A 12,006-nucleotide genomic window follows, 5' to 3' on the forward strand; every position below is an offset into this window, starting at 1 on the left:
TAATCCTGGATTTGCAAGGCTCACGTGTGGCATCAGCCACCGAGGCTGATGAATTTCCAACTTTTGTGAGGCCTTAATTAAAAGCGACGCACCCCTTTCATTAATAAGGATTACCTCCTGTCTCGACTGCCCCCTCAAAGACTTAGAGGGCAAAGGAGGCTGACCTCATGGTGTGGCCTCAGTGATGGCGGCTTTGGTGGCTTCTCCAAATTTATCAATGTCATGGGCAAGCCCACAGCATAACAGTTACTCAAGGCCCTAGAGATGTGGGCATCAATTTTTTTTTCTTTCCCAAAAAAGAATATTCCTCTGGCTTTTTCTAGTTGCAACTGTTTCTCTCTGCAGAAAGCATTTTATTTCTGACAAGTCTCACTATAACCCTATGGGGTGTGTGTGTGTGTGTGTGTGTGTGTGTCCCCATTTTCCAGAAGGGAAAACAGAAAGCTAAAGTAACTTTCTCAAGGTCACACAGCAAATTAAATAGCAGAGTGAGGACCTGAACCCAGGTCTATGTGACATCCAAGCCAGGACTCACTGTCCACCTGGGTCATACCTGGACTTTCAAGGGTAGAGCTCCCACCGTCAGTGGAGGCCATCTATTGTTTTCCTTCAGGTGAGGAAGAGACGCTGGAATATTCCCTGGATGATCTTTGTCGTTCTTTTCCTGCTTCTCCCAGGCAGGCACGTCCAGTGTCTCATATTGTTCCTTACCTTCTCCCCACGAATGACTCGGCCCCTGAAATGTGGCCCCAATGCTCCAGTGGCTTCTTAGAAGGTCAGGAGCTGAGCCCAGGCAGCTTGCCCACCAGGGATAGTGGCCAGCAGGCCGAGTGTCCATGGCCGAGCAGCTGTTCTGGCTGTGGCCCTCCCAGGGACAGGTACACACCCAGCTCCCGGGATTGCCATGGGTGTTCCTTTGACATTGGGGGAAAGGCTGGGTGTTTCTCTGACAGCCCTGGCCTTTGGAGGAAAACAGATCTGGGTTCAAGTTCTGCTTACTCAGGGCGGTATGATGACTTTCATGAGCCCAAGCGCTTTTGTCTTTCTGGGCCCCTTCCTCCACTAAAAAGAAAAATCTAAAAATATATTTTACCACTGCATTGGTGTAAAAAATGAATATATTATAGTACTTATAAAAATATACTTATATAAATTAAATCTTATATATTAAAATTTTTTCTTCACCCTGGAAGTTTATTTTCCTTCTGAATTTTAAGAGAAATTAAAACATTTTCATGGGCCCCTAAAAGTACTGTAGGCCCTGTGCAGTGCCTACTGCACCTACTGGATGAGTTGGCCTTGTGCTTACTGGGTTTGTGGTGACCTTGAACAAGTTGTTGGCTTTCCTGAGCCTCAGTTTCCTCATCCATAAAATGGGTGTAGTGACAGTGCTTTAATCCATAGCAAGTGGCTTGCGTAGAAGTAGTGCCATGGCACCTGGCATGTAGTTAGTGCTCAGTCAGCAGTGTTTCTGTCAGCGCCCTCTGCTGGGGGGTGAAAGGCTTGCTGTAGAGGGGACCAAGTGCTTCCCCTAGAGGTGGGCTACTTCTCAGGCATGTATTGAAAGGCCACTGGGTAAAGGTTTATGCTGTCTGCCCTGCTTTCCGTTCCTGTGTCACAGGAGGGGCCAGAAGGGTCGGTAGAGCCTGCCCTCTGCCCAGGCCTGTGAAGAGACTAGATCTATCAGGGCAGAACTGGGAGGAGAACCCAGGATCAGACCCCAGTCCAGAGCCACTGGGCCCCACTCCAGGCTGTCTCTTCATGGGTGTCACCCTTAGGGAGACAATTACAAGCAGATCTCCTTGGCAAAGACAAAACAAGATTTTGTCACAAACCTCCCTCCTGCCGCCCACATTGCCTCCTTGGCTTTTCCCCCACTCACTTTGTGTCCTCATGGCCCTGTCTGCACGTGGGCTGCCACGTGCAGCGCCCGGTGAGGGCCTGGCCTTTGAGATGGCACAGCTCTGAGCCAAATCCTGGCTGTAGCGCTGAGATGCTGGGCAGGTTGCTTCACATCGGCATCCTCGCCTGGGAAAGGGGCATGACCATACCTGCTACCTCACAGGCAAGTGCAAAGATGACATGAGATGGTGCAGGTAAAGCTCTCGCTCAGTGACAGGCACACATGGGGATCCATCATGAGGATGAAGGCCGTGAGGGGGAAGAGGGACATGGAGGTCTGTCTTCCTCCAGTCTCCTTCAGGAAGCAGCTCCGGGGAGAGGCCCTCGGGGTCCATGGCTGAAGGGGTGCAAATCCAAATGGGATAATCCTAGAATTTACCTCAAAGGGTCATTAGGGGGAATAAATAAGTTAATACATCTAAAATGCTTACATTGCTACCTGGCATGTAATGACTGCTCAGCAGACATTTGGTGTCTTTTTCTCGGTACACAAGCCGCAGATGGCTAAATGATTTTGGCCTTCAGGACCAATCCTTTTGGAACTTACGTGGGGCTCCAGGAATGGGAGTTCTCAGTGCCTTCCTCTCCAGAGTGTGAGAGACACATTCTCTGCCCACTGGGAGGTTTGTAGCTCAGGGAGCAGAGGGGAGTTTCTGACCATCCATGGCCTCATGGTTGCCAAGCCCCAGGCTGATGACTTCTCCGCCTCAGAAAACGGCCCTGTCACCATGGAGGCTGTAGTCCTGAATGTCCCCGTGAGGTATCCTACAGGCAGCATGAGGCACTGGAGAGAGTTGAGCTCCAGGGACTTGAGGAAAGGAGAAAGGAAGGGAAGGGGTGACGGGTGTGCCAGGCACCGGTGGTTCTTTGGCTCAGCTCTGGGTTTATGGAAATGGCCCTGCGTGAGGCTCCTGGTGAGTGGCCCGTAGACTGTCAGCCAGGGTCTCTGGTTCTCTGGCTCAGCTCTTGCCATGTCTTCACTGTGGTCAGTGCCCTTAGACTTAGAGCCAGCTGGACACCAAGATGTAGCCTGTGGCCATGGCCCCAGGGAAACGCCTGGCTCCAAAGGCACCAAAGTTAGACCCCGATCCACTGACACTAGGCTGACCAGCCATAGGCTGTTTGCACATGTTTCCTTTTAGTTTTACTCTCATGGGTTGGATCCCTTTAGTCTGACGTGGACCCTGAATGAGTGGTGATGCAGTCTGTGCTCTCTGTGTAGTGTGCTTTGCTGAAGAGACTTTTGTTACCCTAAGTTCTTACTGGCTGCGGCATAAAATATTAATACCTAACTGAGCGTGTGAGCTCTCGAGCCTTCCTGGTGCAGAGTCTGGTTTCAGAGTCCTGAGGCGGCAGCTGCAGGCAGGGTCCCCAGCAGGGCCCAGGGCCCCAGCGCCTCCTCGGTGCCACTGTGGGGAGCAGTCCTGCCCAGCACTCCTGCTCAGCAGCCGCATTCTGGAGATACAAGGTCAAGGAGCATGACGGCTGTGAGAGGTATGTACCCTGGTAACGGAGCGTGATAAAGAATCTGACTTCTGGAATCTGAACTGAACTCCGCTGGCTGTGTCTGTGGTTGTCAGCGGAATCACGGGTTGCTTCCTGTATAACAACTGAATCAAACATACACACAAAGTGATGGTCAGATGCACTTGTCTTACACATATTCTTTCCCCCCATACGAAGACGTCTTCATGTGGAGACTGTGAGCCTCCCTCCAGAAACTGAATGCAAAACTATTGCATAGGGTTTTTTTCTGGAAAGAGGATTTTTATTTTTCCTTAGATTCTCAAAGGGGTCCGTGGTTCCTCCCCCAAATTTAAAAACTATCATGCCAGCAATTCCACTTCTAAAAATACCTATGACGACTTGTGAGAGCCAAGATCCAGGTACAAAGACATCGCTGGAAGCATCGTTTGTAGTTGCAAACGACTAGATGTGGAGGGCTCTCCAGGAGGGTGAGCTAAGAAAAGCAAGTGCAGAACAGGGTGTGAGTTGTGCTAACATTTGTAGGGGAACGGGGTGTTTCTTCATGTGAGTTTCCACACGGGGACTATCTCTGGGAATCTGCCAGCCACTGGTTGCAATGGTTGTCTCAGAGGAGGCAGATGAGGGGACAGAGGTCAAAGATGGGGGGAGATTTTCTTTTCACCAGAGTTTGTGCCGTTTGAACTTGTGTGGCTTAAAAACAGTCCAACAAGAAAACAACCCCGCAGGGCAACATGCCAACTTGACTTTCAAAAGAACCTGAGCAGAGAGAGGCATGTGAACGGCGAGACTGAGGCTGAACAAGGGACAGCTAATTTGGGTGGGCAGCTGCTGTGCCTCTAAATTAAGAAGGTGGCGAGGTCAAGGCCTGACTCAGACCTGACCCACAGTGGCCACGAGAGTTAAATGGAGTGGCGTCCTCCTTGCACGGTGTTTAATAGTCTGCCGCATGCAAGCTCATATCCTCGCCATAATCACAGTATCTGGGGCTTTCATGGACAGAGCTCAAAGCTTGTGTGCAAACCTCGTTTACCCTGCTCGGAGCCCTTCAAGGCTGGGGGGCTGGGCTGTAGCACAGACACTCGGCCTCTGTCAGGGAGGGACAGGAAGAAAGGGACTGGAGGGTGACTGGAGAGGCCTGACAGAGGTGACTTTGCCTCTCAGCACTCAGAAGGGAAGTCCCCCAGGAGGTCGCCCCTGGGCCAGTACCAGGCAGCCACCACCCTGCCAGGCAGGCTGGGCTGAGGTGAGTTGAGTTGTAGGACGCATTCTTTGGCCATGAAACGCCTTGTTGACAGGGCCAGAGCCTGGTACCCATGCACACTTCACACGTTGGCTTCCTGTCATGGCAATAGCTGAGTAGGCTTCAGATGCAGGTTAACTATTTGCCTGAGGCCAAGTGAGGAACTGGTTAAGAGGTGGGATGGGGCTGGCCTCACCATCGGCTTCGTTCCACTTAGGGACCTCAGTGGTGATCCAGGTAAAGGGCCGCTTGGCCACTTTGAAATCCTGTTCTCTGAGGTGAACACCTCATTTTGCCAGTAAGTCGCTGGCTCGGCTCTTGGTGGGTGGGATGAGACGTCCAGCCTGCTTTCTGTCTGCTCACAGCAACCCTGCCCCTGGCCGATGACGCGGCCTCGAGGACCCCTGCAGTGGCGAGGCTCACGACCTGCAGAGGTTCATCGTGTTCCCACAGTGTTCATCTTCCTGGAGAGGTTTGCCTGGAAGTAGGGGACCCAGCATCCCTGTTCACACAGGACTGCAGGATTTCTCAGGATGCAGCACCTTCAGAGCTGAAACCAGGACAGTCCTGGGTAAACCGGGACAGCTGATAACCCTCCCTGGTAGCCTGTCAACAGAGGAACACACTCTCTTCTGGCAGAGGGACATGCCAGGACTCTCTGTAAACTTTCAAGGGAACGAACCCTGCATTTCCTATTTTTTCTTTTCTTTTTTTTTAATCTTTCATAATTACAGACTTTATAGAAAAGTTGCAAGTGTAATACAAAGAATTCCAAGGTACCCTCCCCCAAGACCCTCAAGTTTTCACATTTTACTACACTTGCTTTATCCTTTTCTCTCTCTGTCTCTGAGCTTAAAGAGTAAGTTATAGGCATGATGCTTCTTTACCACTAAATACTTCAGTACGCATTTTCTAAAAACGAGAAATTTTGTTTTATAACCATTGTACAATGATCACAATCAGCAAATTAATGTTGAAACAATAATACTATCTAATCTACAGAGCATACTGGGATTTTGTCAGTTGTCCCAATAATATCCTTTATGGCAAAAGGAAATGCCAGCTCAGGTATAGCCTTCAATTGTCATTTCTCTTTAATCGCCTTTGATTTGCAACAGTTCTTTGCTTCTTCTGAGTTTTTCTTTGTATTTCATGACCCTCTGACAGTGCCTGGCACATAACTGACCCCTAATAAGTGCTACCATGTATTGAGCGGAACTGTGTACCAGGTTCTTCATACATTATCTCATTCATCTCTTCAACAACTCTTTGAAGGACAAATGATATGATTGTCCCCATTTTGCAAATGAGGAAACAGGCTCAGGGAGTGCAAGGGGCTTATCTGAGATCATCCAGGCAGTGGGAGGTGGGCTTGGATTTTAACCCCAGAAACTTCTCTCCTAAACACTGGGCCATTGTGTCCTGGGGAATCTCCTGGGCGTTCTATTTGCAGGTGTTGTTTCTTTTGACTTCTGGAATTCTGAGGTCAGGAGGTTGTTGTCCAGGTCGCCAGCTATTCTCCACCCAGCACTGCCCCCAGTCACCTATAGAGATAAGACTGTTTGACCCTTGCCCTTTCCCCAGGCTACAAGAAACAAGGTGGCAATTACCATTCCGAGCCTGGGAGAGATTTCGAGAAAATGCACGCAGAGGACTATAGGGTGAAAGTTCACCTTTGAGTCTGAAAACCCCTGCCTCCTCATCTGAGTCCCAGTGATTGGTGGAGCAGGACATGGACCACGAAACCCTCTCTGCTCTGGTCCCTATGGCTGTGGTCGGAGCTGAAACATCAGGGAGTTACCCGGCTCCCCTTCCTGCCTCCTTCCTGAGCCCAGAGCTGCAGCCTGAGGCTGAGCACCCTCTAAGGGGTCTGGTTAACCTTCTCTAGGAAGTCTTCCTGGCTCGAGGCCCAGCAGCCCCAGACAGACCCTCCTCCTTTACCATGTCCCCATCCCTGTCCCCCATTCTGCCCCCTCTAGAACAGTCCTCCTCACTCACTGTATTTAATAGGTGTTTGATACCTATGAATGAATGAATGAATGAATGAATGAATGAATGAATGGGCTTAGGATACCTTGGGGTCTACCTTTCACTTGTCACCTGACAAGTGACTTTTAAGCTCTCACCAGCCTCTCTGTCTAGGTCTCATAGGCCCACCAATTGGCCAGGAGGTCTCTCTCATCTGCACAGCTCTTGAGAAAACAGCCTCCTTTCTGTCTGTTTTTGCACTTGTTTGCGGCCAGGCAGCCCCTCATGGCTCAGACACTCCTCTCCGCTCTTCTCCCAGGATTTCCCCAGCAGCTTTCACTCGGACCTTGCTCTCAGTCTACCTTCTCATCACATTATAACTGCAGCCCAGTCTTCTCCTGGTCTTTCTCTGAGTCACTGTATTTCTATTGAATTCGTTCATTTATTCATTCAACACAGAGCCACTGAGCAACTACCGCATTGGAGGCACTGAGCTGGGTCAGCAGGGAACAAGACAAAGTCCGTGTCTTCCTGGGAGAAAGACAATTAAGGAGCAAACAATAAATAAACAGGGCAACTGTAGGTGTGGTAAATGCTATGAAGAACAGAAAACAGAGGGATTTGATGAAGAATAACTGGGCCCACCAGGGAAGGCCACTCGAGGAAGGGACAACTGAGTTGCGATTCTAAGGATGAGGAGTCAGCATGCACAGACTTGGGGAACGGCATCCTAGGCAGAGGGAAGAGCAAGTGCAAACACATGTTTGGGGAACAAGAAGGAAGCCTGTGTGGCTGGAGCTGAGCTGAGCTGAGAGCAGCCCTCCAGGGCCTTGTTACCGAGGTAAGGAGCTGGGATTTGGTTGTAAGCTCCATGGGAAGCCACAGGCATGTTTAAAGTTGAAAGGAGATGTGGTCTCCTTTACAAGTTGCAGACTCTCTGGTTGTTGTGGGGGTTCAGACAGGAGGTTCCCAAAGCTCCCACCCTCCTGCCAGGGCCCAGTTATGTCCTCCCTGCCCTGCATGGCTTCAGAGTGCACTGGCTGGCTCTGGCCTCCTGGTCCTCAGTCCTGCCCTCACTCTCTCATTTCCTCCTCCAGCCCACCCGGCCCCTGCATGCTCTATGGTACATGCTCTCACCACAGCAGCACTCTTGCAGCCTCTGGCCCTCCCTGAATGCCCTTCCTGCAAACCAGACTGGGGCTCTGGACTCAGGCAGACCTGGGACCAAGTCCGGGCTTGGCCACTTGCTGGCAGAGTGACCTTGCCTGAGCCTCAGTTTCCTCTTCTAGAAAAGAAGGAGTACCAATAGTACCTACTTTGTGGGGGCACTTGTGAGGATTAACAGAAAAGGCTAGATCGTGCCTGGAGCCTGCTGGCACAGAGCCAACAGTGGCCTGTGTCCCTTCTCACCGGAAGCGATGAAGGAACAGTGGTGATTGTATCTCTTGCTGCTGCCCAGGCTCGGAGGCTCAGCTGTGAGCTGTGAGGGCCACATGGGTTGCTGACCTGGTTTTACTCTGCTTCTAACTGCCCAAACAGCTGGCTTTGCTGCTGGCAGAGAAGTCAGGGACGAGGGGCTGAAATCTGAGGAGGTGAATTTAAGCCGCAGATTTACAATAGCTTTTATGAGCTTGGCAGGTGTAACTGAAGTGGGTATTATCAGTAAACACAGCAAGGCCATTGATCACGCTGGGTAAATTACCCCCACTGGTTTGGCAAAGATTTGGAATGTTCCCGTTGTACCCCCATTTGAAACTATGTAGTGGAGTGTGCTGGACCTAGGGTCAAAAGACTGTCACTCTTCAGCTGTGTGATCTTGGCCAAGTTAATAAACAGAGCCTCTGTTTCCTTTGTAAAACCACGAGCTGGGCCCCTCAAGTTTGTGGTGGCAAAAGGAAAATGTGACAATGACCAGGAGAAGTTTTGCAGACGTTGAACCACCAGGCTCTGTGAGGAGATGGTGATGAGGATACTGTCTAGGACAACATAGCATGGGTTCTAGATTCAGAGAAACTGGGTTCCAGTCCAGCTGTGTGACCTTGGCCAAGCTGCTTAACCTCTCTGAGCCTCAGTTTTGTTATCTGAGTAGTGGGGATAAGAGCAGTATCAGTGTTCTTGGGAGGATTACATGTGATATACTGGGTTGAATTGTGCCTCGCATAAATTCATATTCCATTTGGAACCTGTGAATATGCCCTTATTTGGAAATAGGGTCTTTGCAGATATACCCAAATTAAGATAAGGTCATATTAGATTAGAATGAGCCTTAGTCCAATATGACTGATGTCCTTAGAAGAAAAGGAAATTTTGACAGAGACACAGACACACAGAGAAGAGAACAGCATGTGGAGATGGAGACAGAGATTGGAGTAATCCATCTACAAGCCAAGAAACACCAAAGATTGCCAACAGCCACCAGAAGCTGGAAGAGGCAAGGAAGGCTTCATCCCTAGAGCCTTAAGATGGTCCTGCTGACACCTTGAATTCAGATTCTAGATTCCAGAACTGTGAGAGAATAAATTTCTATTGTTTAAGCCACCTAGTTTGTGGTAATTTGTTATAGCAGCCATAGCAAACTAATACATGCACCAGAACAAGAGCTCAGTGTGGTATTTGGCATGTAGTAAGCACTGTATTATTGTTTTCATTCTTATACCGTCATGTGCCACTTCACAACGGGGTACATTCTGAGAAACGCGTCGTTAGGTGATTTCATCGTTGTGCAAACATCATAGAGTGCGCTTACACAAACCTAGACAGTAGAGCCCACTACACACCGAGACTCTATGGCATAGCCTATGGCTCCCAGGCTACAAGCCTGTACAGCACGTTACTGTACCGAATACTGTAGGCAATTGTAATGAAATGGTAAGTACACATATTTGTGTATCTAAGCATAGAAAAGGCACAGTAAAAATACAGTATAAGAGATAAAAAATGAATACCTGTATGGGGCCCTTACCATGAATGGAGCTGGTAGGACAGGAAGTTGTTCTGGGTGAGTGAGTGAGTGAATGGTGAGTGGTGAGTGAATGAGAAGGCCTTGGGACATTACCGTCCTGTAATGAGTTGTGCTATGATGTTACAGCAGCTATGACATCACCAGGCAACAGGAAATTTTCACCTCCATTATAATTTTTTAAGTTAATTTTTTGGGGTTGACATTGGTTAATGATAACATTATATAAGTTTCAGGTGTACATCTTTCTAAAACGACATCTGTATACCCTATTGTGTGCCCATCACCCAAAGTCTACTCTCCTCTGTCACGATCTATTTAACCCCCTTTTCCCTCTTCATCCTACCCCCCCACCCCCTTCCCCTCTAGTGACCTTATTGGACCACCATCGTTTTGTGGTCCATTGGTGTCTGAAATATCGTTATTCGACATATGACTGTAATTATGCTTAGTGATGGTTCAAGGTAGGTTGTCATGGCTACAGACATGGTTGCGGGAGAACCCCTGCAACATCCTTCACCTCAAGCCTTGCTGGTGGCTGCCCAGGCCATGGTCTCCACGTGCCCTTGCCTGGATGAGGTGGCTGGCTCCCATAAATCTGGGGGGCAGTTTTTGAGGCTTGGTGGGCAGGGGGGCTGGTCTCCGTGAGCCTATGTTGTGGGGAGGGGTGGTGACTGCCCTGTGGCGGTGGCCTTCTGGGAGCCACCTGGTGTGGCAAGAACCCAGGCCTGGTTTCGGGATCCCATCTCAGCAGATGCCTCATAAACCTGTCTGGCAACAACATTCCTCTGACTCCTAGAGCAGCTGGCTGTCACTCCACAGTCCCTTGGGGTTTTGTAACAGGCAGATGAGGAACGTCAGCTGCAACTCTCTTCGGCAGTTCTGAGCCCAGAGTTTCCCCTGTGGCCAGCAGAACCGTTGCCTTCTGCCCAGCTTCTGGTAAGAGACCAGAGGCAGGTCTTCTGAGGCCTTTCTCACAAGGAAAGGAGGGAAAGAAAGGCCTGGGGGATCCTTCAGGCGTTCGTGGACAGATCTGACTCCCTTTCCAGCCTTCCTCTGGGGCCTGTCGCAACTTCTGGGTTTGGGGCGAGGAGTGTCATGGTGTGAACTTCAGGTAAGTGTGGTTTGGGGCGAGGAGTGTCATGGTGTGAGCTTCAGGTAAGTGTGGGCAGTGAAGAGAAGTGACCTCAGAATAGCTGGTTGTGGCATTTTCCTTGAACTGGCCACTTCGTCTTTTAGGGCCTCGGTTTTCTCACCCGTAAATGGGAATATTTTGATGACTTGAGGAGCTCTCAGAAGTGGAGGGCTCACTCCCTCCCTTCTGCCCAACAGTGCCAGGCACATTTGTTGATTGACTATGAGGGGCAGGAAAGAGTTTTTGACCACATCCTTTCCTGTTCATGTCCACTCATTTACATCAGGGCCAAGGTGGTGTCAGGGGGGAAAGGGACAGGACTCCTGACTGAAGTTCAAGGATGTAAAAGCCTGTCTGCTGGGCAGGGCAGCCCGGCTGTGTTCATCCTGTGCACGGATGTTGGGGCCCCGGGGCAGAGCTCACCACAGAGCACAGACTTAATCCAGGCACCAAGCGTTGCATGTGTGGCTGGGTGGCAAGGAAAGGAGTCTGGGAGCCTTGGGGACATTGTGCTAAGTCAGAAAAACAGACGCCATGAACCCAGGCAACTTTGCCATGGGACAAGCCAGACTGTGCGTAAAGATGGTAGACCACTCTCCCCTTCTTCCCATGCGCCGAATGGAGGGTTTGTCAGGAGCGTGCGCCTCACCTTGACTCACAGAGTCTGTGTTTCCATCACTGGGTACAGCACCCATTTAGGGGCACCCCTAGCCTCCCTGGTGGGCAGCTCAGGTATCTGGTCAAACAGTCCAGGCCAGGAGCTGATGTGACCCCAGCTCAGCCAGTGGGGCTGGTGGGCAAAGAACCTTGCAAGCAGCCCGTAGGCCTTCTAAAAAATGTTTGGAGTGGAGTCCTAGAAAACACTGGGGTGCAGACACAGAAACATGGGCCATTCTGTCCCTGTGGCTTTGAGCTGACCAAATCAACCCTAAAGCGATTCTGGTTACAGATGTGCACAAATTCTGCCCCCAGTTCGCCACCTAGGACTCACAGAGCCTTGGTCACCAGTTACCCAAGAGGCCTGTTCGCCGTGGGGCTCTGAGCATTGCAGGGCTCGTTTGGGCAGAGTCTGTTACTTGTGGGTAAAGACAGGGCTGATGGGAGAAGTGAATACAGACCATCCCAGGTCCCCAGCCTCGACTGTCTGCTGGCATCAGGCTCCACAGTTGGTATCATTCCAGCCAGGACAGGGCTAGCTAGCCCTGAGCATTCAAGATGAGCAAGTATAGGGCTCTGTTGGTGGAACTCTGCCCATCCAAGTCCCCTCCCATTTTCATCCACACTTGAATTTAACAAAGAGGATTTCAGTATCTG

General features: G+C 50.3%; 1 protein-coding gene across 6 annotated transcripts in view; it reads left to right on the plus strand.

The window, feature by feature from the left end:
* The window catches only part of KIFC3 (kinesin family member C3), a 63,020-nt gene that overhangs the window by 8,040 nt on the left and 42,974 nt on the right, over positions 1 to 12,006 (plus strand). The window contains exon 1 of one of the 6 annotated variants that reach the window (XM_074314813.1): positions 7,424 to 7,439. The exons of 4 other annotated variants lie outside the window; for them this stretch is intronic. The gene's annotated coding sequence lies outside the window, so the exon portion shown is untranslated. Of the gene's footprint in view, positions 1 to 7,423; positions 7,440 to 10,652; positions 10,672 to 12,006 lie in introns of those variants that run through there. One more of the 6 variants, XM_074314812.1, reaches the window with a different exon arrangement.

This window comes from Rhinolophus sinicus, linkage group LG11 (genome assembly GCF_036562045.2).
Source record: "Rhinolophus sinicus isolate RSC01 linkage group LG11, ASM3656204v1, whole genome shotgun sequence".
Classification (NCBI taxonomy): Eukaryota; Metazoa; Chordata; class Mammalia; order Chiroptera; family Rhinolophidae; genus Rhinolophus; species Rhinolophus sinicus.